General features: G+C 40.0%; 1 protein-coding gene and 1 long non-coding RNA gene across 3 annotated transcripts in view; both read right to left on the minus strand.

The window, feature by feature from the left end:
- The window catches only part of LOC118006655 (ADP-ribosylation factor-like protein 15), a 401,185-nt gene that overhangs the window by 85,560 nt on the left and 295,949 nt on the right, over window positions 1-19,676 (minus strand). The gene's annotated exons all lie outside the window — the stretch shown is intronic.
- On the minus strand, window positions 14,843-19,537 carry LOC118006656. Its single transcript, XR_004678147.1, has 2 exons — window positions 18,512-19,537; window positions 14,843-15,865 (listed from the first exon to the last, which is right to left on the minus strand). It is a non-coding gene; the product is annotated as an uncharacterized LOC118006656 (long non-coding RNA).

Raw genomic sequence — 19,676 nt, forward strand, 5'->3', positions numbered from 1 at the left:
ATGTAGAAAGTGGACTGAGGCAGAAGCACAATGAATTGAGGTGAAGTTTCTATACTTCCCTCGAAGGGAATAAAAGTGTTTATGTATCAAAAATTTCCTTAAAGCACTATAGAAATAGTAAGTCGTTAATCTTTGTAGGGGGAGAATATTAATTTCCAGGATCACAGAGGCACGGTTGTGGTAAGAGGTTTCGCCTCCCTACTAAAGGAATTGGGAATATCACTTTCCTGTGGGGTCATGTCAGTCCTTGACAATATGTGTCATTCTGAGTCCAAACGTTCAGAAAATCTACAACATCTAGAGGTGGGTAGACCTGCCCTGTCGACAGAGGAAGAGAACATGGATGATTACACGTAACAACAGTCACCATTTATTGATCACTTCCGAGGAACATGGCATTGTTCCAGACCTTAGTATATATTACTGCCAAGCCTCAGTGCAACACACCTCTTTTCATCTCTATTTTTAGCAGGGGAGCCTCTGAGAGCACAGAGAACTGGGGAGAATTCTGGTTGGCCTGACTCCAAAGCCCCCTCCCTCACTACACCTAGGAAGTGATATGTACATAAAACTGGAGAATTTTCCCCAGCGAGATGCTAAAATAATCTGTTCAGTACCCACCTGGCAAGTCCACCTCTGCATCATAGTTTTAAGGCTTGATTCTAGTTTTACTGCTGTTTAGAACATACAAGCCACCCCTTTGGGCACTACTGATTTCACTGGTTAATAAGTACACAATTCTTAAATTTTCCTATGTACTGCCTTTCCTTGTTTAACTTCTCTAACACCCATTTTGCAAAAAACCAAACCAAACCAAACCAAAACAAAAACCCTAAATAAGCCACTTAAACACAAGTTAGGCTGTCTTCCATTTCTCCCCATTTTCTAGTAGTTTGAAAGCAATCTGCACATTTTTAAAATTATTTTTTAAAATTTTTATTTAAATTCAATTAATTTACATATGATGTATTATTAGTTTCAGAGGTAGAGGTCAGTGATTCATCAGTCTTTTATAATACCCAGTGTTCACTACATCACATGCCCTCAAAAATGACCATTACCCAGTTACCTCATCCCCCCATCCCATTCCCCTCTAGCAACCCTCAGTTTGTTTCCTATGATTAAGAGTCCCTTACGGTTTGTCTCCCTCTCTGGCTTCATCTTGTTTTATTTTTTCCTCTCTTCCCCTATGATCCTCTGTTTTGTTCCTTAAATTCCACATATGAGTGAGATCATATGATAACTGTCTTTCTCTGATTGACTTATTTCGCTCAGCATAATACCCTCTGGTTCCAACCATGTCGTTGCAAATGGTAAGATTTCAATTTTTTGATGGCTGAGTAGTATCCCATTGTATATATATACCACATCTTCTTTATCCATTCATCTGTCACTCATCTTTCCATAGTTTGCCTATTGCAGACATTACTGCTATAAACATTGGGGTGCACATACCCCTTTGGATCACTATATTTGTGTCTTTGGGGTAAATACCCAGTAATGCAATTGCTGGGTCATAGGGCAGCTCTATTTTCAACTTTGTGAGGAACTTCCATACTGTTTTCCAGAGTGGGTGCAGCAGCTTGCATTCCCACCAACAGCGTAGGAGGGTTCCCCTTTCTCCACATCCTCGCCAACATCTGTCGTTTCCTGACTTGTTAATTTTAGCCATTCTGACTGGTGTGAGGAGTTATCTCATTGTGGTCTTGATTTGTATTTCCCTGATCCTGAGTTGATGTTGAGCATTTTTCATGCTTCTTTTGGCATTTGGATGTCTTCTTTGGAGAAATGTCTGTTTATATCTTCTGCCCATTTCTTGATTGTATTATTTCTTCTTTGAGCGTTGAGTTTGACAAGTTCTTTAGAGACTTTGGATACTATCCCTTTATCTGGTAAGACATATGTAAATACCTTTTCCCATTCTGTTGGTTGTCTTTTGGTTTTGTCGACTGTTTCCTTTGCTGTGGAGAAGCTTTTTATCTTGATGAAGTCCCAATAGTTCATTTGTGCCTTTGTTTCCCTTGCCTTTGGAGAAGTGTCTAGCAAGAAGCTGCTGCAGCTGAGGTCAAAGAGGTTGCTGCCTGTGTTCTGTCTGGGATTTTGATGGATTCCTGTCTCACATATACGTCTTTCATCCATCTTGAGTCTATTTTTGTGTGTGGTGTAAGGAAATGGTCCAGTTTCATTCTTCTGCATGTGGCTGTCCAATTTTCCCAACACCATTTGTGGAAGAGACTGTCTTTTCTCCATTGGATATTTTTTTTCGTGCTTTAATGAACATTAGTTGACCATAGAGTTGAGGGTCCATTTCTGGGTTCTCTATTCTGTTCCATTGATCTATGGGTCTGTTTTTGTGCCAGTACCATACTGTCTTGATGATGACAGCTTTGTAATAGAGCTTTAAGTACGGAATTGTGTTGGCACCAGCTTTGCTTTTCTTTTTCAACATTCCTTTGGATATTTGGGTTTTTTTCTGATTCCATACAAATTTTAGGATTATTTGATCCAGATCTGTGAAAAAAGTTGCTGGTATTTTGATAGGAATTGCACTGAATGTATAGATTGCTCTAGGTACCACAGGCATTTTAACAATATTTGTTAAACCCATGAGCATGGAATGTTTTCCATTTCTTTGTGTCTTCCTCAATTTCTTTCATGAGTATTCTATAGTTTTCTGAGTACATATCCTTTGCCTCTTCGATTAGATTTATTCCTAGGTATCTTATGGTTTTAGGGGCAACTGTAAATGGGACTGACTCCTTAATTTCTCTTTCTTCTGTTTCATTGTTAGTATACAGAAATGCAACTGAATTATGTGCATTGATTTTTATATCCTGCCACTTTGCTGAATTCCTGTATGAGTTCAAGCAATTTTGGGGTGGAGTCTTTTGGGTTTTCCACATAGAGTATCATGTCATCTGTGAAGAGTGAGAATTTGACTTTTTTGTCAATTGGGATGCCTCATTTCTTTTTGTTGTCTAAGTGCTGAGGCTAGGACTTCTAGTGCTATGCTGAACAGCAGTGTTGAGAGTTGACATCCCTGCCATGTTCCTGACCTTAGGGGGAAAGCTCTCAGTTCTTCCCATTGAGAATGTTATTCACTGTGGGTTTTCCATAGATGGCTTTTATGATATTGAGGTATGTTCCCTCTATCCCTACACTGTGAAGAGTTTGTATCAAGAAAGGATGCTGTGCTTTGCTTTTTCTGCATCTACTGAGAGGATCAGATGGTTCTTGTCCTTTCTTTTATTAATGCAGTATATCACATTGATTGATTTGCAGATGTTGAACCACCCTTGCAGCTCAGCAATAAATCTCACTTGGTCGTGGTGAATAATCCTTTTAATGTACTGTTGGATCCTACTGGCTACTGTTTTGGTGAGAATTTTTGCATCCATGTTCATCAGGGTATTGGTCTACAGTTCTCCTTTTTGATGGGGTCTTTGGTTTTGCGATCAAGGTAATGCCTCATAAAATGAGTTTGGAAGTTTTCCTTCCATTTCTATTCTTTGAAACAGCTTCAGAAGAATAGGTATTAATTCTTCTTTAAATGTTTGGTAGAATTCCCCTGGGAAGCCATCTGGCCCTGGGCTCTTGTTTGTTGGGAGATTTTTGATGACTGCTTCAATTTCCTTAGTGGTTATGGGTCTGTTCAGGTTTTCTATTTCTTCCTGGTTCAGTTTTGGTAGTTGATACGTCTCTAGGAATGCATCCATTTCTTCCAGGTTATCTAATTTGCTGGCATAGAGTTGCTCATAATATGTTCTTATAATTGTTTGTATTTCTTTGGTGTTGGTTGTGATCTCTCCACTTTCATTCATGATTTTATTTATTTGGGTCCTTTCTCTTTTCTTTTTGATAAGTCTGGCCAGGGGTTTATCCATGTTATTAATTCTTTCAAAGAACCAGCTCCTAGTTTCGTTGCTCTGTTCTACTCTTTTGGTTTCTATTTCATTGATTTCTGCTCTGATCTTTATTATTGCTCTTCTCCTGCTGGGATAAGGCTTTAGTTGCTGTTCTTTCTCCAGCTTCTTTAGTTGTAGGGTTAGGCTGTGTATTTGAGACCTTTCTTATTTCTTGAGAAAGGCTTCTATGGCTATATACTTTCCTCTTAGGACGGCCTTTGCTGCATCCCCAAGATTTTGATTAGTTTTGTTTTCATTTTCATTTGTTTCCATGAATTTTAATTCTTAATTTCCTGGTTGACCCATTCATTCTTTAGTAGGATGCTCTTTAGCCTCCATGTATTTGAGTTCTTTCCAAATTTCCTCTTGTGATTGAGTTCTAATTTCAAAGCATTGTGGTCCAAAAATATGCAGGGAATGATCCCAATCTTTTGGTACTGGTTGAGACCTGATTTGTGACCCAGGATGTGATCTCTTCTGGAGAATGTTCCATGGGCACTAGAGAAGAATGTGTATTCTGTTGTTTTGGGATGGAATGTTCTGAATATATCTGTGAAGTCCATCTAGTCCAGTGTGTCATTTGTTTCTGCTTTTATTTCCTTGTTGATCTTTTGCTTAGATGATCTGTCCATTTCAATGATGGGGGTGTTAAAGTCCCCTACTATTATTGTATTATTGTCGATGTGTTTCTTTGATTTTGTTATTAACTGGCTTATATAAATGACTGCTCCCATGTTAGGGGCATAGATATTTACAATTGTTAGATCTTCTTGTTGGATAGGCCTTAATTAAGTAGGATGTAGTGTCCTTCCTCATCTCTTATTATAGTCTTTGGTTTAAATCTAATTTGTCTGGTATAAGGATTGCTACCCCAGCTTTCTTTTGATGTCCATTAGCATGGTGAATGGTTTTCCAACCCCTCACTTTCAATCTGGGGGTGTCGTTGGGTCTAAAATGAGTCTCATATCGATGGGTCTTGTTTCTTATCCAATCTGATACCCTGTGTCTTTTGATTGGGGCATTTAGCCCATTTACATTCAGGGTAACTATTGAAAGATATGAACTTAGTGCCATTGTATTGCCTGGAAGGTGACTGTTACTGTATATTGTCTCTGTTACTTTCTGGTCTATGTTACTTTTAGGCTCTTTCTTTGTTTAGAGGACACCTTTCAGTATTTCCTGTAAGGTTGGTTTAGTGTTTGTGAATTCTTTCAGTTTTTGTTTGTCCTGGAAGCTTTTTCTCTCTCCTTCTATTTTCAGTGACAGTCTAGCTGGATATAGTATTCTTGGCTGCATATTTTTCTCATTTAGTGCTCTGAATATATCATGCCAGTCCTTTCTAGCCTGCCAGGTCTCTGTGGATAGGTCTGCTGCCAATCTAATGTTTCTACCATTGTAGGTTACAGACCTCTTATCCCGAGCTGCTTTCAGGATTTTCTCTTTGTCTCTGAGACTTGTAAGTTTTACTATTAGATGTCAGGGTGTTGACCTATTTTTATTGATTTTGAGGAGGGTTCTCTGTGCCTCCTGGATTTTGATGCCTGTTTCCTTCCCCAAATTAGGGAAGGTCTGTGCTATAACTTGCTCCAGTATACCTTCTGCCCCTCTCTCTCTATTTCCTCGTCTTCTGGGGTCCCAATTATTCTAATATTGTTTCACTTTATGGTATCACTTATATCTCGAATTCTCCCCTCGTGGTCCAGTAGTTGTTTATCTTTTTCTCAGCTTCTTTATTCTCCATCATTTTGTCTTTTGTATCACTAATTCTCTCTTCTACCTCATTTATCCTAGCAGTTATCCTAGCCTCCATTTTTAATTGCACCTCATTAATAGCCTTTTTGATTTCAACTTGATTAGATTTTAGTTCTTTTATTTCCCAGAAGGGGATTCTCTAGTGTCTTCTATGCTTTTTTCAAGCTGAGCTAGTATCTTCATAATTATTCTGAACTCTAGTTCTGATATCTTACTTATGTCCATACTGATTAGGTCCCTGGCAGTAAGTACTGCCTCTTTTCTCTTTTCTGAGGTCAGTTTTTCCGTCTTGTCATTCTTGCAGAAAGTGGTCGCTTTTCTATTTGTAGAGTTGCAGCTATTCTTTTCTTAGAGCTCTGGTTGAGTTCACAGGTGTTCAGAATGATTTGATAGCAATCTAGCTGCATTCCTGGGACCAGATGAAACTAAGGTCTCCTACTCCTCTGCCATCTTGGACTATACTCTCTTGCAGTCACTTTTTCAACTGGCATCTAAGCACTGCCAGCCATGTGCTAAGCACTGAATTAATATTACCTTTTTTATTCCTTAGGGCAAAGCTACTAAGTTATTGCTGGGTCTCCATTTCCTAGATAAGAAGAGAGTTCTAAGGTGGGGTTCAAATGGAGGTTCGTTGGATGCTTAAACCCTGGTTTTAAGCCCTAGTTTTAAGCACTATGCCATGCTTCCCTGGAACACAATTTTTTCTTGTCAGAAGAGATTAATGGTTAAGATAAAGGAGTTGGATGCAGAGATAAAAGAATTTATCAGATTTTACTGCTCTACACCTGCTCAACTCCAGGTGTCTTCACTTGAATTCACTTTCAATTCCACAGAATGAAGAATTAAGGATTGGGAGTTATTCATAAGGCCTTCAGGCTTAAGGGAGAAGCAGTAACAATGAACTAAGACAACAGCAGTGGATCTCCTTTCCTAAAACAAAGGTATGCTTGCTTCCAGTGTTTAAGGAAAAGAAAACTCCAAATCAAGGCACTGTATTGGCATCAAAATCACTTCCTCTGCTAACACACTGAAAGGCTTCCCTAAAAGCCCCTGCATCCTTGGCCAGAAGAATGAATGAAAGCAATGAGCCGCTTGGAGGGGTGGTCTAGACTCCAATGGACCTCAGCTCACAGCCCAGAGGTGACCCTTGCTGAGTGACAGTGGCAGAGGAGAATCTCGTAGACCAAGAACCTGGAGATGTAATGGCTGTATCCACAGGGGGAAAAAATGTACCCCTATGGCTGGTCATTGCATGAGGCTGAGAATGAGTGGAAATTCTACTGCCTGAATCTTTCTGGGGCACACACACATCAGGACTCTGATAACACTGTCTCTAAGCAATGGATGCTCTGTGAGTAGTGGTCCGTCTATTTCAGTACAATCCTGATGAAAATCATCACTCTGTACTCAGGACTCCTTCCTAGTTTGAAAACTCAAATAACATTAATTTTTCCTATGTATAAGAACTCTTGGAAGAAAAATAGAGTATTTTCAAAACTAGGCTAGGAGCTTGGATTTACCCTGTAGGAAAGAAGAAACTACTTGAGGTTCATGAGTTAGATGGAGTTCTGAAGGGGAATCTTGGAACCAGGGGAGCTGAGAGGCGGTGATGATATGCTGGAGGCAGCAAAAATGGGATGAGAGTTAGCTCTACACTGGATGCTCTTAGGTTTTACCCACTGCTTCATGTCCCCAGGTTTTTAATCACTCCCTTTTTTATTTTCATGGGACCAGAGGGTCAGTGAGCGAAAAAATTTTAATGGGCTGGGGCTATTTCACATAGAGTGCATAAGAGCTATGTTGGGGGGATATCTGAGGTATATGAGCAGGGTAGGAGCATGAGTAGGATCCTCTGAAAAGAGGACCTCATTTTGTAGGATTGCTGGCAAGTATGGCCAAGCTATTACAAATGAAGGACTTAGTAACTTCTAATTGGTATCTGCAGATAAAAATGCATCTCCCTCAGTTCTCAGCTTCATCTTCTATAAACTGCCAGTTTTAAAATCGAATGGCTCTTACTCTTTTCAGGATGGTACACCATGTTGTGGACAGTATTTCTTAAGATAGAGACTTCTGTAAACATTTGGTAATTCAGGGTTGATTATGCAATTTTTAATGTTCTTACAAGAGAAACTTCTAAACCAGCCTTGAGTTATCGGGGTGTCTTACTGTATTTAAGTATATTTTAAAAATAAATTATTTTAAAAAGATCATTTATCAACTCAACCTTTTGCACCTTCAAGGAATACAGATAACTTGTGGTTTAGATCCACACTCCAAATTTATGTCTCAGGTTTACAAAGAACTTCTGAATTTTCAGTCTGATGACTTTGGTCTCTATAGCAGATGAAGGAAAACTGCTTAAATCAGCCTCTCAGAAATTTCCCTTGTGTGGGTGTGTCTTTCTTTCAAAAGAATGCCAGAATGTGTGATCTGGTTCACTCCTGTTCTCCTACAATGGCCCAATTTTGACAATTTGCATTTTATTTTGGACCAGGGCGACTGTAACTGTAAATTGGTCCTTCTTTAATCTGGGACTAGCAGCAAATCATTTTTAATAGCCTTTAATTCCCCCTTTTGATGAGATATCTGCATTTAGCAATGACTCAACCATGTACCACTGCAGGCTAAGGGGGGTGAATCACAGAAAATAGACGGAAGAGACCCATTAGGTAACCTCATGCAGCTCCCTGCCAGACTTAGGGTGATTCCCAACAATTAAACTTCTAGGACCAGTTCAGCATACTTTTTATTTGTCTCCAAGGATGGAACTGCTAACATTTGCACTATCGGCTGTTCTAGAATTCAGACAGCCCAGCACTCCAACAGTCATTTCCCTGCTGTTGCACTTACAGTCCCTCACCCTCACTGCTCTCTACCTCACTAGAAAACTCTGGGTCCACCCCAACTACTGAATGCCTCTTATGTGCATAAACTTTCCTTCCTGTCTGTTTGCAAGCACTCACATACTTGGGAGAATGACTGCCTTGCATATCAAGGGGAAATTGAACTATATAGAAAAGAACTTCTGATACTTCTTAACCCTTGCCATAAAAATTAGAAAACGGACTCCTACCAAGGACCTCATTCTCAAAGGCTGCCTTTTATATGCTTTCCAGTTCTTTGTTCCGTCTAAGTCTCTTCTCGCTGCTTTCCTCTGAACTGTCTCCAGCTGTTCCACATCTGGAACTGAACTGCTCATACTGAACAAACTATCTTTGGTGTGGTCTTACTTGAGGAAGATCAACTCTGGGTCTTATTTTCCTCCATTCTCCTTACCCTCCCCTTTCCTTTTCCTTCTCTTTCTCGCTCATCCTGTGAACTCATCTTTGGACATTATGTTCTGGAGAGTTGTCATTCAGGTTAGTGGCCTCAGGAATAATGGCAATGACAAAAAGCTCTTGTGAGAGCCCAAAGCCTATTTTAGTTCATATACTGATGCCTTCTAGGATTCCTGTTTCCCAATTCTCTACAATTAACATTATCATTATCAACAAACACCACCTCCACCTTTTTTTTTTTTAAGGTCAAGATATTACCTCCTTTGTAATTAGTCCACATAGCTACCATGGGTTAATTGGCCTTTTTCCATCTCCAGCCAAATGCATTATTTTACCTTTCAGCTATGATTATTTGCCTATGTATTAACTTTTATTTCTTTCCCTTTGCTAAAGTTGGATTATTCTTCCTTCAATTTACTGAGAAAGCTTATTTAGACCTTCAGCCTAACCTCCCTAAACACTTATTTCTTCATTGTCAAAATCCAGAATTGGAAAGGACTGAATTCAAAGCTAGGCCACTTCCTTTGACCTTTAATTATGGCTACTCATTCTGCCAATTTTCCCTCACACATGGAAATCCAGCTTCCTTTATAGCAGGACCTGGATAAGGAAACCTCCTTTTAAATATAATACTTTCTATTTATTTACGTAAAAAGCTCCCTATCTAAGTTACTGGCAAGACTGGAATAACTATGTAGCCAGATTTTAGCCCATCTGTTTACACAGGGTGTGGGTGATACACAAATATCACCCTCAGAATACCAAGGGTGCTCCCAATGCTGCATGAATCAACCCTCTCCTCCCCTCCCCTCCTCCAAGAACAGCAGGTCTTCCCCACATCCTTACTCCTACATCCACCCCCAAGCCCCAATTTCTAATTAGGCTGGGCTTAGATCATTCTTTTTTATGGTACTTTCAAACATATACAAAAGTAAGAGTAATTGGTACAACTGACCCCCCATATACTCCACAAGATCAGTCTTTTACGTGTCATCCCCTGATCCAAAGAACCCCAGATTTCAATTTCTCTTCTTCAGAGATTCAAAGGCAGTCCCTGGTGTCTGTCATAGGAATTTTCCAGTGTGCCTTGGGGATGACCCCCAGCGTGACGAGTCTTTGGATCTCATCACCACTAATCCCCTGTAACCGCAGAACTAAGAGAACACATGTCCTCATCCAATTTGCCTGTTTTCTTTTTCCTCTTCCCTCATTTAAAATTCTGCCAGAAGTTCCAAATAAAAAGATTAGAATACCTACCTTCTTTCAAGCTCAGCTCTAAAACAGTTATTTTTACCTTGAATGATTTTTTTTTTTTTTTTTTTTTGGCCTATGTTCTGGAATTCTTAAAGTGGTCATGACTTCAACTTCCAAATGGCTTCAGGCAAGATTTTGGAACAAACAAATAAACAAGATACTGCTGAGGAGAAAATGAAAACCAGCAAAAATAAACAAAAAAGGTAATTGATCATTATTTGGGTAGAGAACTTTTTTCTTTCTATTTTGACAATCTTTTGCTATTTTGTTTTTTCGTCAGCACTTCCAACAGAGCTAAGAGCTCAGTTCAGAGGTCTCCAAATTTTAATGTCCACTACAGTGAGTGCTAAAACTGTGGCTTGCCAGGCTCCACTCCAGAAATTTTGATTTCACAGGTCTGGAGTGAAGCCTAGGAACCTGCATTTTGTCAAGCACGCCAGAGGGCTCTGATGCAGGTGGTCTCTGCACTTCGAGAAACACTGAAGACTTACATGAGGAACACAAAGTTCTTATGGGAGTTCTGAAGAGAGTGTGCTGTTTGTACTTGAGGGTAAGGAGGGGACAGCTTCACAGAGCTGGAATTTGACCTTTACTTTGTAATTTTCATTCAACTGTTTGATAACTATAAAACAATGATTAGGCGTTTGCTATGTACCAAGTTCTGCTTTGGGTCCTGGAGCTGTAGTGGTGACCAAGTCTGACAAAGGCCTGCTTCACTGGGGCAGAGAGTCTACATGGGCAGGATTTCAAGAGCAAAAGGAGGGACCACCATATACTGGAGGGATATTAAGGAATCCAGTTCAATGTCCAGTTCAATGCCAGGCACTGTGTAGAACACAAAATAAGTTTACAGCATCTTATCCAAAGAACTACTTCCATGATTACCGGCAGATTTTCTTTAGATAGACTTCTGTCACTGCCTAAACTCCCACATTAATAGGAAGACAACACATGAGAACCAATAATGAATTAACAAGTGTATAAAATCTTAATTGGGGGCTTTAGACTAAAAGGCCCATGCAGGTGAATTTTATCTTTAGAAAAGAAAACAGGCAAATTGGATGAGGACATGTGTTCTCTTAGTTCTGCGGTTACAGGGGATTAGTGGTGATGAGATCCAAAGACTCGTCACGCTGGGGGTCATCCCCAAGGCACACTGGAAAATTCCTATCTTAAAAGGGCTTCATGAAAAAGGTAGACCTTGGCATTCTGGGACGCTAAAAGAGAAGCTGAGAAAAGAACCAGTCCTGTGGTCATTTTCAGACACGTAAACGCTGCCTTGCTACTCCAGATACGGTCCTTGGGCAGGGGCAGCATGTGGCAATCCCATGTGGCCGGATCTCAGGCCCTACTCATATCTCCTGAATGAGAATCTCTATTCTAACATGATCACCAGATGATTCTCATGTACATTAACACTTGGCAAGCACCGTGCTATAAATGATCCAAACTGAGATGGGCTACACATAGTAAAGAATAGAGTTTGGGGGTACAGTGGAGGGGCCAAAGCTGGTGATGTGGCTGTGAGTTAAGGACACAGCGAACAATAACCTCTACTAAAAAGTGGAAGACCTTACGGAGCATAAAGAAAGAAGAAATTGTACTCTCATAGTAAGGGCAGTGCTCACCCAACAGTAAGGAGGAGAAAGAAGAACCAGATTGGACAACAAAAAGATCAAAAGGGGTAGAGACTATAATAGAAATTAGTGAAAGGTGGAGTGGCCAAGTCTTCAGTGACCGAGACACCGAGGAAGGCAACTAAGAATCAGCATTGGAGAGGACTAGAAAGAAGTCAGCAGTTATCCCAAGGGAAGCCTTCTGAAGTGTTTAAGCAGGAATAAGCCACAATTCCGAGATATGATCCAAAATACGGATTAGAAGGCAGGTTAAAAGTGAGCTCTACTAGAGATTATGTGTAAAACTGTAAATGTAGAAATGGACGCTGAACTGTTTCCAGAACTATGTTGCCAGGCTGACAATTTTTTAATTAAGTCCATCTGGTGTGAGCTACTTGTATCCCTGTCTTCCCTTCATTTGGATCTAGCCTCTTCCTGACATCCAATTTGAGGAAAAGGTGTGTAGACACACATACACACACACACACACGCACACACGCACACACACCATATTCCTTTCAGAGCCAGTGCTTCTAAGCTTTTAATTGGGCTCCTAGCTCCAGACTTTTTTCACTTGTCTTTTGAGAACCCACTCCTAACCTCTGGATCTTTTTGAGCAGAATGAGAATAAGAGATTAAAGATTTTGTGGCTAATGAATCTTTAAAGAAGAAAGGTTGCTTACAGCTGGTAAAAGTCAAGTTTCCCTCCATTTAGAAGAGAGCTTTGTATCCTTTCACAAATTATTTAACTTCTCTGAGCCTAAGTTTTTTTCAAATATAAAACTAAAGACCTAAAAGCTACCACTTAATGTTTTCAGAATATCGACATGAGTATTAAGTAGCTTTGCTGTAGTGCTGGATGCCTGATATTAACGTTAGCTCCTAAAGGACTGGGAATACACATCATCACAACTAGGAAAAAAAGAATGAGCAAATCATTTAATATTTACTTGGTGGTAACTTATACTTAGCACTGAACCAAGATTCTAAGTTTATTAATGGATGCATTTTGCATGCCTAAAACGAACAGGATAATCTCCCAAAGACAGTTTTATGGTGCTAATACCGTGTCTCTGTGGATTTGGATTTTAATGGTAGACTGTAGCAGGGACATGAAGTCAAAGTTGAAGAAAAGAAGCCAGTAAGGATAAAGAGGTTGCAGGAGAATCTCAATGCCAACCCTGAGGTACTACTTGATAGATGAATTTCCTAGAATTCCAGAAATACTACCAAGTACAATGGTTGGCATCTCAACCTTTGGGAGGAGTAGTGGATTTTTGAAAGGCTCCAATCAGTTGAGATAAATATGGAATGTTTACTTAGCACGTTTCAAGGTTATTTGGAAGCATCAACAAGAACTGAACACAAGGTGACCTTGTACAAGTTACTTGTCTCTCTGAATTTTAGTTTGCTTGTCCGCAAAGTTGATGGGCTAGATAACCTTTAAATGGCCCTTGCAGCTCTAACAAGATCTGGGAAGGGGAAGGGATAATTGAAAGAGAACCCAGGCTATACAATCAGTCAGACCTGGACTGTAATTCTGGTTCTACCATCCACCAGGCAAAGCACTTAACATCCTTGGTTCTCATTCTCCCCTGTAAAATGGGGAATATAAAACATACACTGCAGAACTATTGAAGGATGAAAGATAATGTTTCTAAACGATCTGGCACATAACAGACAATTAATGGAATACTCCTTCCTATCTAACTCTGTGTGTTAAATATATCTACTGCCAAACCTAACATATAGCTATCCCACAACTGACTAAAAGGTAATTCTTCAGATTTCAAAAACGTTTTTTGTTTTACAAAAAAGATTCCTCCCAGGCTTCTCTCAAAATGTGAGTCAAAGTTCATCTTAGACTTCTAGAACATTTAGACCTATCTACCAACTATTGAAAATGAAGTGGGACATCTTCATCTTCCACAAAATCTTACCGAAGAAGTGTGTGTGTGTGTGTGTGTGTGTGTGTGTGTAGTCCCTGTTGTTTACAAAGCTTGATGGTAAGTAATGTGGAGTTTACAAAGTTGTATGTGGCTAGATTCTCCGCTCCTGAAAAACCAATAATAACTTGCCTCTGTAGGAAGACAGGTACACAATGATAAAGGATCAAAAGTATTAACTTTGAGAAGGAAAAATGAGATTGACTCCTTCCACGGAAGTGTGTAAATTAATTAATGTTTATAAAGAACTTTCATATACTTGTGCAAAGGACACTGTGAATGTAAACATTTTTAAAGGCTCTTGGTTGTGTAAGACTACATTAGGAACAGGGCAGTAATTGGTATGTCGGGAGGCAAGGAAGGATTTTAAAGAAAGCACAGATACAGACACACTCTACTAAAAAGCTTATACAGATGACCCGCTGCAATCACTATGTAAAAGGATGCTTTTAGGGTACATTTTCTGCACAGATAAGCCAGGTGAAATCTGGAAATAAATTTTTTTAGCTCAAGGAAAGCCAAGTTCCTCAGTATAAGTAAGTTTTAAATAAGCTTTTAAAAATACCAAATCAATTTAAAGTGCTAACAGCCTTACCAGGACATAAATTCTTAAACAATTAGCCTCATTCCCAACAGGATCAAACATAAGCAAGCAGCCAAGACAGTTTAGCTCCTAAGCTTGGTGTGTTCAAAGAGATTCTTGATTTGAGCCGAGTGTGATCTCCAGATGCAGTACAAGCCTTCTACACACAGCTCCATGGGAAAGCATTTTCTGGAAACAGATGCACCTTGTTTAAAACCAATGTTTTGTTTCTGAAAAAATTGGGTACAAATAGAATTTTTAAAAATTGAATCATATTTCAAATGCCCCGGGGAGGCTCGTATCACAGGGAACTCTGTCATGAATGTTTTTGCAAGTGAGGAATTAGTTTATGAATTGAAAAAGCACCTCTAATTTATATGCCGTGTTGATTTCTTGGTTTTGCTTTGTAATTATGTGCTTGCTTTTTGTGGCTTATTTTGAACAACTTTTTGAAAAACAAAACCATCTTTTCTCTTTGCATATTTAACCTTTTTCTTCGGAAGTATAACTTTTAACATATTCTGGGACTAATGCCCTTCACCTCCACCCCCAAACCCGACCCCCATCCCAGGAACATAACTCCATTTTTGAAATGGAAGCCAATGGAATAATATAACTGAATTTACTGAAACTTATTTTAAGATCAAGTTTTAGGAACTCAATCTGTTCTACTTGGTAGAAAATACGGATCCTATTAGATTTTATCAGAAGGAAAGGGGATCTAGGGCATGGCATCCCTACTTGCTGTTTGACAGCGGATTTAAAAGGACCTGAAGTGAAGGGATGGAAACAGCCTGGCTTTGTAGCTCACCCTTGATCAACTCCAAGAAATTCAGTAACGATTCAGTTGAACAGAAGTTCCCAAACTTTGATGCAGGAATCCTTTTGTCTCTTAGTAAGTTTTTTTATAGTGCCACTAGGCCAAAAGAAATACCTACCACTTCACTTATTAAGCAGTTAGATTCAAATAACCTACAACGTATGTATGGCTTAACAACTTAGTAGCAGCTTGAAAAACAGTGATACTCCTAAGTTGAAAGGAAACAAGGTCTATTTTTATTTCATTCTTTAATAACCAAACTTTCTTACCTAAGGGCATATACACCTGTTGGGCACTACACACCTTCTCAAGTCCTGGAATTAAACTGTATACTGCCACATTCATTTTATGTTCCACTTTAATTGCCACATAGCATTTACTTTCTTCACCTGTCTCCAAAAACCCAGCTTTAGAACGATATGACATCATCAAAAGGAATGTAGCGCCATCTAATGTTGAAACTGAACTACTTCAGCTAGTAGTTCATTGGGTGTCTGACAGATCAATATTACCGTTTTCCTCAAAAATAAAGAATATCCCATAAAATATCTTCTATGAGTTGACAGTGTGGTACTCTGGGGTGCCTTGGCACACAGTTTGGGAACCACGAATTAAGCTCCAAGACAGAGGCCATTCCCATTTTCTTGAATTGACTGAACCACATCACAGGATTTCACTATCTTTTCAACACACGTACATACCCGAGACCTGAAATCTGTAGTTGCTTCTATGTACATCTTATCTCCAGTTAAAAACACTGCCGTCCCAGGTAGGTCACATTTCTTAAAGGCAATACGTTAATGGCAGTACCTACCCCCATGCATTTAAAGATAATATACCATTAAATTTCAGCTTTACTTCCATGAATTTGTATCTGGCCAATGACTGAATTTAGCCTATACTAGGGGAGAAAAAATACTATTTTCCTCACATAACCAAAGTTTTGTGCTGTAGTATAACCTAATACTGAGTGTCGAAAATGTACTGAATCTACTGTTCTGGGTGCCCATCTTTCTCTAAGATGGAAGATACTCCATATTCGGGTATAATGGCTGAAAGGCATGGCTACATTATATGAAAAGGCTGCAAAATGTGTCAGCTGCTTTGTGAAGACGATGTTAAAAACACTAATTCAGGATGATGTTAAGGGGAAATCTTCCATGTCAGCTGATAGGCATTTTTCTTCAGTAAACCCAAGTACGAGTTAACGACAGAATGAGGTCATTTCTAGTCTTTACTCCTGGAACCAAAGTGTTGACCCTCTTCCTTCCTCGGCACCCAGACTCCTGCCTTCCACTTGCTGCTGAAGATAAACCACGGATACAATCATGTTCTGCTGCTACCGCTATTACCCCACCATGTCCTTTTCTGCCTTTGCACCCGAACTCTGGCCTTACATTCAAGGGCCACGCTGCCTATTTCAACTTTCAGCACTGCCACTTCGCACTGCTTGTGCCCTGAGTTTCCCCTCTCTCCTGTGAATTTTGTCTGTCTGTGCCCTTCCTTTCCTCTCTCTGCTACTTTGCAAAAGCCTCCCACACAATCCCGGGTAATAGCAGTTTCAAAGAATGCCCTTGGGTGGAATAATCAGCCACCGTGATTAGTTAGTTAGGTCCTGGCTGAATCTGAAGTTTAGCGATGGCTGCCTCAGGACCCACGCAGTCTGCAGCCTCTGAAGAGCACAGTTGGAAGGAAAACCCCATTCAGTTTTGTTAAGTGTGGCCTTTTCTCGATCGGCAAGGCACAGAACCTTATTACCAACGTGGATTAAAACGAACTCGATTCTAACGGCAGTGTGTCCACCGTGGAGAGATCTATGCTTCCCTGAGGCAAGGAAGCTCATAGATCCTAACCCAGTGCAGAGGGGTAACTGAAGTGTGTGAAGAAGATGGGAATAACCACACAGTCAAGGATACCCCAGTATGTCACTGAAAAGACAGCGGCCGAGAGGCCCTTACTCTTTTCTTCAGCAAGATTTGTATTTTGTTACTTTTTAATGTTCCGTCATATAGTATTCTATCTCAGAAATACTTTAGCTCATATAATGACATTTAAGAAAAAAAAAAATAGCAAAAAACCTAGAAGCCTTTTCCAGTGCCAGGCTCATTTAGAAAGTTTAGCTTCTGACTAAGGCAATGATGCAATGTAACAATACCAAATTCTTTCATAATATTTAGGAATAAGTGATTACTTGTGGAAACTGTAATGTTTCCTAACAAACCAAGGGTTTCAGGGACAGACCACCCAAATGTATTATTATAGAGAGATGTCCATTACATAATTACATGAGAAAACAACACATTTTATTTTTTTGTTTTTTAACAACAATTATCCTCTCTAGGGAAGATGGGCTGAATTAGCTGCTTAGCAAAGTGCCTCCTAGGGGCTCCAATTATCTTAGACACATTTAAACTGGAACCTTGATCATGTACGTTTAACACGAGGAAAAAGAAAATGTCTTTTCTTTCCTCCATCCCCCACTCCTGCCATGTCTGAAGTGACTTGGTGGAGACTGGAGACCACCAACAGTGAAGATGCATTTAAAAACTCCGACTCAGATTTAAACATAGACCATACACCAGTTGCCTTGTTGCAAAAATTTTTAGAATTACCTACGCAAAAGGCATCATTCTTTAAAAAGAACCGGAAATATTTTTAAAATGAGTGTTCAGTTGCATTTAATTCAAATGGTATTTATAGACACCTGTGTACATTGGGTGTGTACAATAAATGGTTTTAAATATGATGATACTCTATGTACAAACAAAAATATTTGCTTTAAATATTTAATGCTTCATTACTCCTATTTTTCAGTATTTTGGCAGACACACTACACTGGCTGAGTGTCTAACGTCAGAGAAAGGGGTCTGCTGGTAATGTCCGTGTTAGCAAAATAGCTACAGGTTCCCCATCTTCGAGAGTAGTTTATCATAGCTTACTAACAAAATAAAGATGGCAAAAGAATAGGATGTTTTCCTCAAAATGCTCAGTGCTTCTCAAAGGGGGTGCTATTGGCACTGCAGATAGAATATTCTTCCCTGTGAGGAAGGACTACTGTGTTTCCTCTAGCCTTGTCCAGTACTCCAGGCCCCTCCCCATAAAAATGTCAGCAGTGCTGTCTGGTCAAGGTGATCATCAAAACATCCCCAGACACTTCCCAAAGTCCCCTAGGCAGCAAAAGGACGGCCTCCAGTTGGAAACCACTGATCCCGAGTCCCTACTAGAAACAGAGTAACCGTGAAGTCTACTAAACCTCCTCTATGCAGTTTAACAGGGAGAGGGTGGTTCCTTATTAATTGTGTGTAACTTTACTTCCTCATCTTTCAGTTTATTTCTCAGGGGCTTACCCGAGACCTGAAATCTGTAGTTGCTTCTATGTACATCTTATCCCCAGTTAAAAACACTGCCGTCCCAGGTAGGTCACATTTCTTAAAGGCAATACGTTAATGGCAGTACCTACCCCCATGCATTTAAAGATAATATACCATTAAATTTCAGCTTTACTTCCATGAATTTGTATCTGGCCAATCATCCTAAATTATGAATGATTCTCACAAGCTTCCTCAGAGGAAAACCTTCAGGTCAGTGTGCCATTCTGAGAATATATCTACGGGAATGTGCAAAGAACCCACTTCTCTTACACTCTTGGTTGACCTCAGCCTTGCCTCCTAGCTGGGGAAGTGGTCAGGGGAAATGGGATTAGAGAAGAGTGTCTCTTGGGACTGATTTGCCATTTACGAGAGGAGCCTCTGGGTGAAGAAACTTGAGTACCCCAACAGAGCTGATGCATGTGTGAGCAGAGCAGATCCAACACTGCAACACCCCATCAGCTTGTGATTGGCAGCTAACATCTAGGTCTATCCTGGCAAGTGTTTTTTTTGTTTTGTTTTGTTTTGTGTTGTTTTTTTTAGTCACCTAAAAATAGGTTTTGAGACTGGTTAGCTGAACATCCCCTAGGCAGGAATAGTACTGCCTCTAGTTGGAAACCACTGACCCAAAGAGTCCCTAGCTAAAAAGAGAATAATGGTGGGTTAACAGTGAGCATCTGTAGGCAGAAAGGAGTGGGGAGAAGAGAGACACTGGAGACCTGCCAAGACCTGAAACGACAGCTTGCTTGGCCTTATGGGAAAGAGGTTAGGGGAGCATGGGCCCAACTTAACTAACATGCTAACTGTTAACAGTTCATACTGAACTGTTTATCTTTTTGCACTACTGTTCTTCACACAGAGCCCTCTCCCAGGACTCACACGCCTTGTGTAGCCAACTGGCTACCAAAGTCCCCTGCTGTGGTACCCCACCCAGGTCACCCCTCCTGCGAGAGAGACCCCATCTCTAAAGTTACCCCTCATTTCAAATCTTGTCCCACTAGCGTTTCTGATGCAGTTGGTAAATGTTAGAAAAGCAATCTGATTAAGTCAAATCATATATTCTGAAAACTTCCCCGCCTCCATCCTCCCTTTGGTATTTTTCATTAACCCAAAACAATTTCTACTGCATGTATTTTCAGGGAAGGGTGGGC

This window comes from Mirounga leonina, unplaced genomic scaffold, assembly GCF_011800145.1.
Source record: "Mirounga leonina isolate KUSES-001 unplaced genomic scaffold, KU_Mleo_1.0 Mir_98, whole genome shotgun sequence".
Classification (NCBI taxonomy): domain Eukaryota; kingdom Metazoa; phylum Chordata; class Mammalia; order Carnivora; family Phocidae; genus Mirounga; species Mirounga leonina.